Source organism: Mus musculus, chromosome X (assembly GCF_000001635.26).
Source record: "Mus musculus strain C57BL/6J chromosome X, GRCm38.p6 C57BL/6J".
In the NCBI taxonomy this organism is placed as follows: Eukaryota; Metazoa; Chordata; class Mammalia; order Rodentia; family Muridae; genus Mus; species Mus musculus.
Genome location: NC_000086.7, coordinates 152,529,422 through 152,537,448, shown reverse-complemented (window position 1 = coordinate 152,537,448; position 8,027 = coordinate 152,529,422).

Here is an 8,027-nt window from a genome sequence, read left to right as displayed (position 1 = left end):
AGTCACTAGTGTATGAGTGCTGTGATGCTATGAGGGGCTAACCATGCCTGGTCCTTGGGTTTTTGTGTCGTACGATTACTTATATAGCTTTTCTAAGGTGAGGTATTTTTACTAGCAGGCTAGCCTGCTCATGCTCAAGACCAGCTTGGCTGATTCAAACCTGTCTGTCATCCCTTTCTTCACTCCTCCTCTTTAAGGCATATTTTTTAACACCTGTCACTGGAGGTGAGGACCTGTTAGAAATGTCACTGCCATGTAGGCAGGTGCTAGCAGAGGTGACATCAACACTCTTGGAATGAGATTAGTTAATTAATTAGAGATATGTAGAACATTTCATTATGCATTAGCCAGTTGAAGAGCACTGAGGTTGTTTATATTTCCTACTTATTGTGAAGAGAGCAGCAATGAACATGGCTGAGCGAGTATCTTGTAGGATGTCAAGCTGTTCAGACATATAACAAGAAGTGGTACCGCTGTACCACGTGGTAGACTTTAAGAATTCACACTGATTTCAACAGTAGCTACATCAGTTTTCTTTTCTTTTTTCTTTCTTTCTTAGATTTCTTTATTTAAATGCATTTTATTATCAAATATTAATAATATTAAGTATTTTGAGAATCAAAAACATATAAAAATTTTGTTTAATTTTTATATTCATAGCCTTTCATACCCTAAAAATATCATTAATGAACATTTACTACTATCCATAACTGAGGATCCTATATCTAATGTTGAATACTAAATTGTTTCAAAACATACAAAATATTCTTTTGGAATTAAGCATAGTGAGAGAGTATTTAAGATGCATTATACATCGGTGTACATTGTCTATCTATAAGTTTACTTTAAAAAGATTATCAATGTTTCTAGGAGAGAAATTATTTTATCAGTAAGTATATTTTAAAATTTTCAAAATTGCAAAACCTTTTTAAAGGTAAACATTAAAAAATGCTAATTTCAAGCACAGTGAGAAAACGTGTCAATAATATTTCCATGATGTCTGTAGAACATGATTTTAATATTTTCAACTGTTAATATTCAACAAACAGAATTGTTATTTTAAGATATATTTCAGTGTTATACCTACCTTTTCATTTCTGATTTTATTAATTTGGATACTGTCTCTGTGCCCTCTGGTTAGTCTAGCTAATGGTTTATCTATCTTGTTGATTTTCTCAAAGAACCAGCTCCTGATTTTGTTGATTCTTTGTATAGTTCTTTTTGTTTCTATTTGGTTGATTACAGACCTGGGTTTGCTCATTTCCTGTCATCTACTCCTCTTGGGTATATTTTCTTCTTTTTGTTCTAGAGCTTTCAGGTGTGCTGCCAAGCTGCTAGTGTAAGCTCTCTTCAGTTTCTTTTTGGAGGCACTTAGAGCTATGCTCTTAGCACTGCTTTCTTTGTGTCCCATAAGTTTTGGTATGATTTGTCTTCATTTTCACTAAATTCTAAAAAACGTTTTATTTTTTTCCTTGACCAAATTATTATTGAGTAGAGTGTTGTCCAGCTTCCATGTGTATGTGTACTTTCTGTTGTTTTTTAGTATTTAAACCAGTCTTAGACCATGGTGATCAGATAGGGTACATGGGATTATTTCAATCTTCTTGTATCTGTTGAGGCGTATTTTGTGACTGACTATATGGTCAATTTTGGAGATGGTACCATGAGGTGCTGAGAAGAAAGTATATTCTTTTGATTTAGGATGAAATGTTCTATAAACACCTGTTAGATCCATTTGGTTCATAAATTCTGTTAATATCACTGTGTCTCTGTTTAGTTTATGTTTCCCTGATCTGTCCATTGATGAGAGTAGGGTGTTGAAGTCCCCCACAATTATTCTGTGAGGTGCAATGTGTGCTTTTAGCTTTAGTAAAGTTTCTTTTATGAATGTGGGTGTCCTTTCATTTGGAGCATAGATGTTCAGAATTGAGAGTTCTTCTTGGTAAAATATTCCTTCTATGAGTAGGAAGTGTCCTTTCTTATCTTTTTTGATAACTTTTGGTTGAAAGTTGATTTTACTCGATATTAGAATGGCTACTCTAGCTTGTTTTTTTTTTTGAGACCATTTGCATGGAAAATTGTTTTACAGCCCTTTACTCTGAAGTACTATCTGTCATTGACACTGAGGTGGATTTCCTGTATGCAGTAAAATGCTGGGTCTTGTTTATATATCCAGTCTCTTTTTCTATGTCTTTTTATTGGGGAATTGAGTCCATTGATGTTAAGAGATATTAACGAACAGTGAATGTTGCTTCCGGTTACTTTTTATGTTATTTCTATGTTTGTGTGGCTTTCTTCTTTTGCATTTTTTCTTGCTTTTTCTAGAGTGTAGTTTCCCTCCTTTTGTTGGTGTCTTCCTTCTATTATCCATTGTAGTGCTGGATTTATGGAAAGATATTGTGTAAATTTGGTTTTGTCTTGGAATATCTTGTTTTCTCTGTCTATGGTAATTGAGAGCTTTGCTGGGTATAATAGCCTGGGCTGGTATTTGTGTTCTCTTAGGGTCTGCATAACATCTATCCAGGATCTTCTGACTTTCATAGTCTCTGGTGAGAAGTCTGGTGTAATTCTAATAGGCCTGCCTTTATATGTTACTTGACCTTTTCCCCTTACTGCTTTTAATATTCTATCTTTATTTAGTGCATTTGTTGTTCTGATTATTATGTTTCAGGAGGAATTTCTTTTCTGGTACAGTCTATTTGGAGTTCTGTAGGCTTCTTGTATGTTCATGGGCATCTCTTTCCTTAGGATTGGGAAGTTTTCTTCTATAATTTTGTTGAAGATATTTGCTGGCCCTTTAAGTTGAGAATCTTCATTTTCGTCTACTCCTATTATCTGTAGGTTTGGTCTTCTCATTGTGTCCTGGATTTCCTGGATGTTTTGAGTTAGGATATTTTTGCATTTTCCATTTTCTTTGATTGTTGTGCCCATGTTCTCTATGGAATCTTCTGCACCTGAGATTCTCTCTTTTATTTCTTGTATTCTGTTGGTGATGCTTGCATCTATTGCTCTTGATCTCTTTCTTAGGTCTTCTAACTCCAGGGTTGTCTCCCTTTGTGATTTCTTTATTGTTTCTATTTCCACTTTTAGATGTTGGACGGTTTTGTTCCTTTCCTTCACCCATTTGATTATGTTTTTCTGTAATTCTTTAATAGATTTTTGTGGGCTCTTTAAGGGCTTCTAGCTGTCTACCTGTGTCCACCTGTGTTTCTTTAAGGGAGTTATTTATGTCCTTAAAGTCCTCTATCATCATCATGAGACGTGACTTTAGATCCATGTCTTGCTTTTCTGGTGTGATTGTGTATCCAGAACTTGCTATAGTAGGAGAATTGGGTTCTGATGATGCCAAGTAACCTTGGTTTCTCTTGCTTATGCTCTTATGCTTGCCTGTAGCCATCTGATTATCTCTAGAGCTACCTGACCCCACCATATCCTTCCTTTGATCCTGGTTGTATCAGAACTCCTCAGAGTTCAGCTGTCTCTGTGATCCTGTGATTCTAGGATTCTGTGATCCTGAAATCCTGGGTGTGTCAGAGCTCCTGGAAGTCAAACTGCCTCTGGGACTCTTACATCCTGTGATCATGTGATTCTCTGATCCTGGGCATATTTGAGTGCCTGGGATTGGAGCAGCTTCTGGGTGTTGTGAGACTGGCTGCAGAGTTCACACCCAAGTTCTGCTCAGGGCACAAGTCCAGACCAGAGCTACACCAGTTTTCATTCTCACCAATAATTCTCACCAATAGAGAGTGAGTGTTCCCTCTTCCCCATATCCCCCCTATAATACCTCCAGCATTGTTTTCATTTGCTCTCTTGATCTTAATCACTCTGGGTAAGTTAAAATCTCAACATAATTTTAATTTCTATATCTCTAATTGCTAAGGATGATGAACACTTTTTAAAAAGTATTTCTTGGCCATTTTAGTTTCTTCATTTGAGAATACTCTGTTCAGATTCATAGCTGATCTTTTAATTGTGTAATTTGTTTTCTTGGGTCTTTTGTTTTTGAGGCTTTTATACATTTGGATATGAATCTTTGACCAGATCTATAGCTAGAAAAGATTCTCTCCCATTCTGTGAGCTTCCTCATTATTCAGCTGTTATTGTTTTGTTTTTTTTTCTTTAGTGGTGAATAAGCATCTTAGTTTTACAAGTCCTACTTCTCAATTGTTGGCCTTAATTATTAGGCAAATGCAGTCCTATTCAGAAAGTCCTTTCCTACACAGATATCAAGAAGGCTACTGCCTGTGTTTTCTTCTAACAGTTCCAGGGTTTCAGATTTTAGGTGTCAGGTTTGTGTCTTTGATCCATTCTGGAGTTAGTTTTTGTGTAAGGTAATAAATATGGGCCTACTTTCATTGTTCTTCCTGTGGGCATCCAGTTTTTCCAGAACCATTTATTGAAGATACTTTCTTTTCTCCAGTTTAAGCTTTTGGGTACCTTTGTCAATTTCTAAGTGGCTAAAGTTAGGTGTACTTATATTTCAATCTTTAATTCTGTTCCATTGGTATAAATGCCTGTTTCTGTGCCAGAACCGCATTGTCTTTATTGCCATGACTCTGTAATATATCTTAAGATTGGGAACTGTAAATTCTCCAGAACTGGTCCTTTTTAAATTTTAAATTTTTATTTAACATTATTTTTGCATAAACTGTCTTTTTCATTAAATAATTAATTTATTTATTCAGTTTACATATCAATATCAGCCCTCCCTCTCCTCTTGGCCTAGAATTGTTTGGCTATCTAAGGAATTTTGTGCTTTCATATGAGTTTTAAGATAGTTTTTCTATTTTATATAGACTTAAATAAGAATTTTATTGGAATGGCAATGAATCAGTAAATTGCTTTTTATAAAGTGATCCTTGTCACTATAATTCTACCAATCCATAAGCATGACATATCTTTTGATTTTCTAGTGTCTTTCTCTTTTTCTTCAGTACTTTAAAGTGTTTAGTGTGGAAATCCTTCACTTCCTTGTTGTGATGCTTTGAATAAGAAAGCCCTCCCATAGGCTCATATATTTGAATGCTTAGCCACAAGGGAGTGGAACCCTTTAATAAAATTAGAACGATTAAAATTAGAACCTTATTGGGGGAAGTGTATCACTGGGGGTGGACTTTGAGGTTTCAAAATCCCATGACAGCCAGGTCCAGTCCCCCCTCCACTTCTCTGCCTATAGATAAGGATGTAACTTTCAGCTACTGCTCCAATGTCTGCCTGCATGCCATCATGCTATGATAATGGATTAAACTTCTAAAACTAAAGACAATCCCACAATTAAATGCTTTCCTTTTTCTAAGAGTTGCCTTGGCTATAGCATCTCTTCACAGCAATATAACAGTGACTAAGACACTTGGTTAGGTTTATTCCTAGAGACTTTATTTTCTTTAAGCTATTATTAATATGTATATTTTATCTCTTTTTCTGCATGTTGTGAAAGAAAGATGAAAATTTCAAGACCTGTAAGTCATATAAAGTACTCAGAAATTGCTGGTTGTTTGTGAGCCTGGAGGCTGCCTGGGGCTGAGAACAAAGAAAAACAAACCCGGGCATGCCCAGTCATTAAAGCATTCCTGGCAACAGCTTGACCATAAAGATAAAGAGGAATGTGAGGACATAACAGGGCTATCTGAACTGAGTCAACAACCATCTGGCCCAGCACCTCCCTCTGCCCATTGCCCTTTGACGCAGTTTAAAGTCATAAATTATCCAGATACTCTGCTAGCATTGATAAACACCCAACTCACAGAACCCTGACACCCTGACCTGCATGTATCCTTTTGCTGACATGTAATCTTTCTGCTGATGTTTGAATAAGCCAATAGTGTGTTGCTATGCTGAATTCCCCACCCCTAAGCCCTTTACCCCATAAAAACCCTTAGCTTTCAAGTCTCAGGGTCGAATCCACTGTCTCCTGCGTGAGATAGTTTCGACCCGGAGCTCTGCCATTAAACTGCCTTGTGTGTTTGCAGCAAGAAGGATTCTAGTGTTTCTTTGGGTGCACTCTCTCTCCCGAGACTAGAGTGGGGGTCCCCGAAAAGGGGTCTTACATCTTTTTGGTGTATAAGAATACTATTGATTTGTGCAAGTTGACTCTGAATCCTGCCACATTGTTCAATTTCCTTATCATTTCTAGAAGTTTTCTGGTAGACTTTTTTGAAGGGGTTTCTAATATATAGTATCATGTCAACTGCAAATATGGTTAATTTTATTTTTTTTTCTTTTTATATTTATATTACCTTGATTTCCTTTTCTTGTCTTATTGTTCCAGCTAGTATGTTGATTACAATATTGAAAAAGGGATGGAGAGAGTAGACATCTCTGTGGCATTCCTTACTTCAGTGGTATTGCTTCAAGTTTTTCTTCATTTAGGATGATGTTGGCCATGGGTTTCTCATATATTTTTCTCATATATTTCTCATATATTCTCATTTTATTATGATGAGATATGTTCCCTATGTTGTGTATATAAAAGATAAAGAGAGGAAGAACATGTTTTGGTGGAGGTGTACTTAGGTATTGGGGAAGAGTGTGTCTTCTCAGGCCCATGCTGAAGTATCCCCTCCCCCTGAGGGACCAGGCACACAGTGGTATAGTATAGAATAGAGTTTATTCAGAGCATGGGGAGGGGAGTTGAGAGGGTAATAGACACACACACACACACACACACACACACACACACACACACACACAGAGAGAGAGAGAGAGAGAGAGAGAGAGAGAGAGAGAGAGAGAGAGAGAGAGAGAACTCACATACATGGGCATGTATGCGCACACAAGAGGGCAGATAGTCACATGTGCAGGAAAGCAATGTCTCAGCAGACAGAGTCCCTGACAGGGCACAGCACTAGACCTGCTTTTCATATGGCAAACTAGGAGCAGAGCCAATGGTGAGAGAATGGGGGGGGGGGGGTCTACACTACAGATCTCTAGCAAGAAAGTTATTTTTTTTTTTTTTTTTTATTTTATTTTTATTTTTTTTATTTTTTTTTCCATTTTTTATTAGGTATTTAGCTCATTTACATTTCCAATGCTATACCAAAAGTCCCCCTTACCCACCCACCCCCACTCCCCTACCCACCCACTCCCCCCCTTTGGCCCTGGCGTTCCCCTGTACCGGGGCACACAAAGTCTGCATGTCCAATGGGCCTCTCTTTCCAGTGATGGCCGACTAGGCCATCTTTTGATACATATGCAGCTAGAGTCAAGAGCTCAGGGGTACTGGTTAGTTCATAATGTTGTTCCACCTATAGGGTTGAAGATCCCTTTAGCTCCTTGGGTACTTTCTCTAGCTCCTCCATTGGGAGCCCTGTGATCCATCCATTAGCTGACTGTGAGCATCCACTTCTGTGTTTGCTAGGCCCCGGCATAGTCTCACAAGAGACAGCTACATCTGGGTCCTTTCAGTAAAATCTTGCTAGTGTATGCAATGGTGTCAGCATTTGGAAGCTGATTATGGGGTGGATCCCTGGATATGGCAGTCTCTACATGGTCCATCCTTTCATCTCAGCTCCATACTTTGTTTCTGTAACTCCTTCCATGGGTGTTTTGTTCCCACTTCTAAGGAGGGGCATAGTGTCCACACTTCAGTCTTCATTTTTCTTGAGTTTCATGTGTTTAGGAAATTGTATCTTATATCGTGGGTATCCTAGGTTTTGGGCTAGTATCCACTTATCAGTGAGTACATATTGTGTGAGTTCCTTTGTGATTGTGTTACCTCACTCAGGATGATGCTCTCCAGGTCCATCCATTTGGCTAGGAATTTCATAAATTCATTCTTTTTAATAGCTGAGTAGTACTCCATTGTGTAGATGTACCACATTTTCTGTATCCATTCCTCTGTTGAGGGGCATCTGGGTTCTTTCCAGTTTCTGGCTATTATAAATAAGGCTGCTATGAACATAGTGGAGCATGTGTCCTTCTTACCAGTTGGGGCTTCTTCTGGATATATGCCCAGGAGAGGTATTGCTGGATCCTCCGGTAGTACTATGTCCAATTTTCTGAGGAACCGCCAGACTGATTTCCAGAGT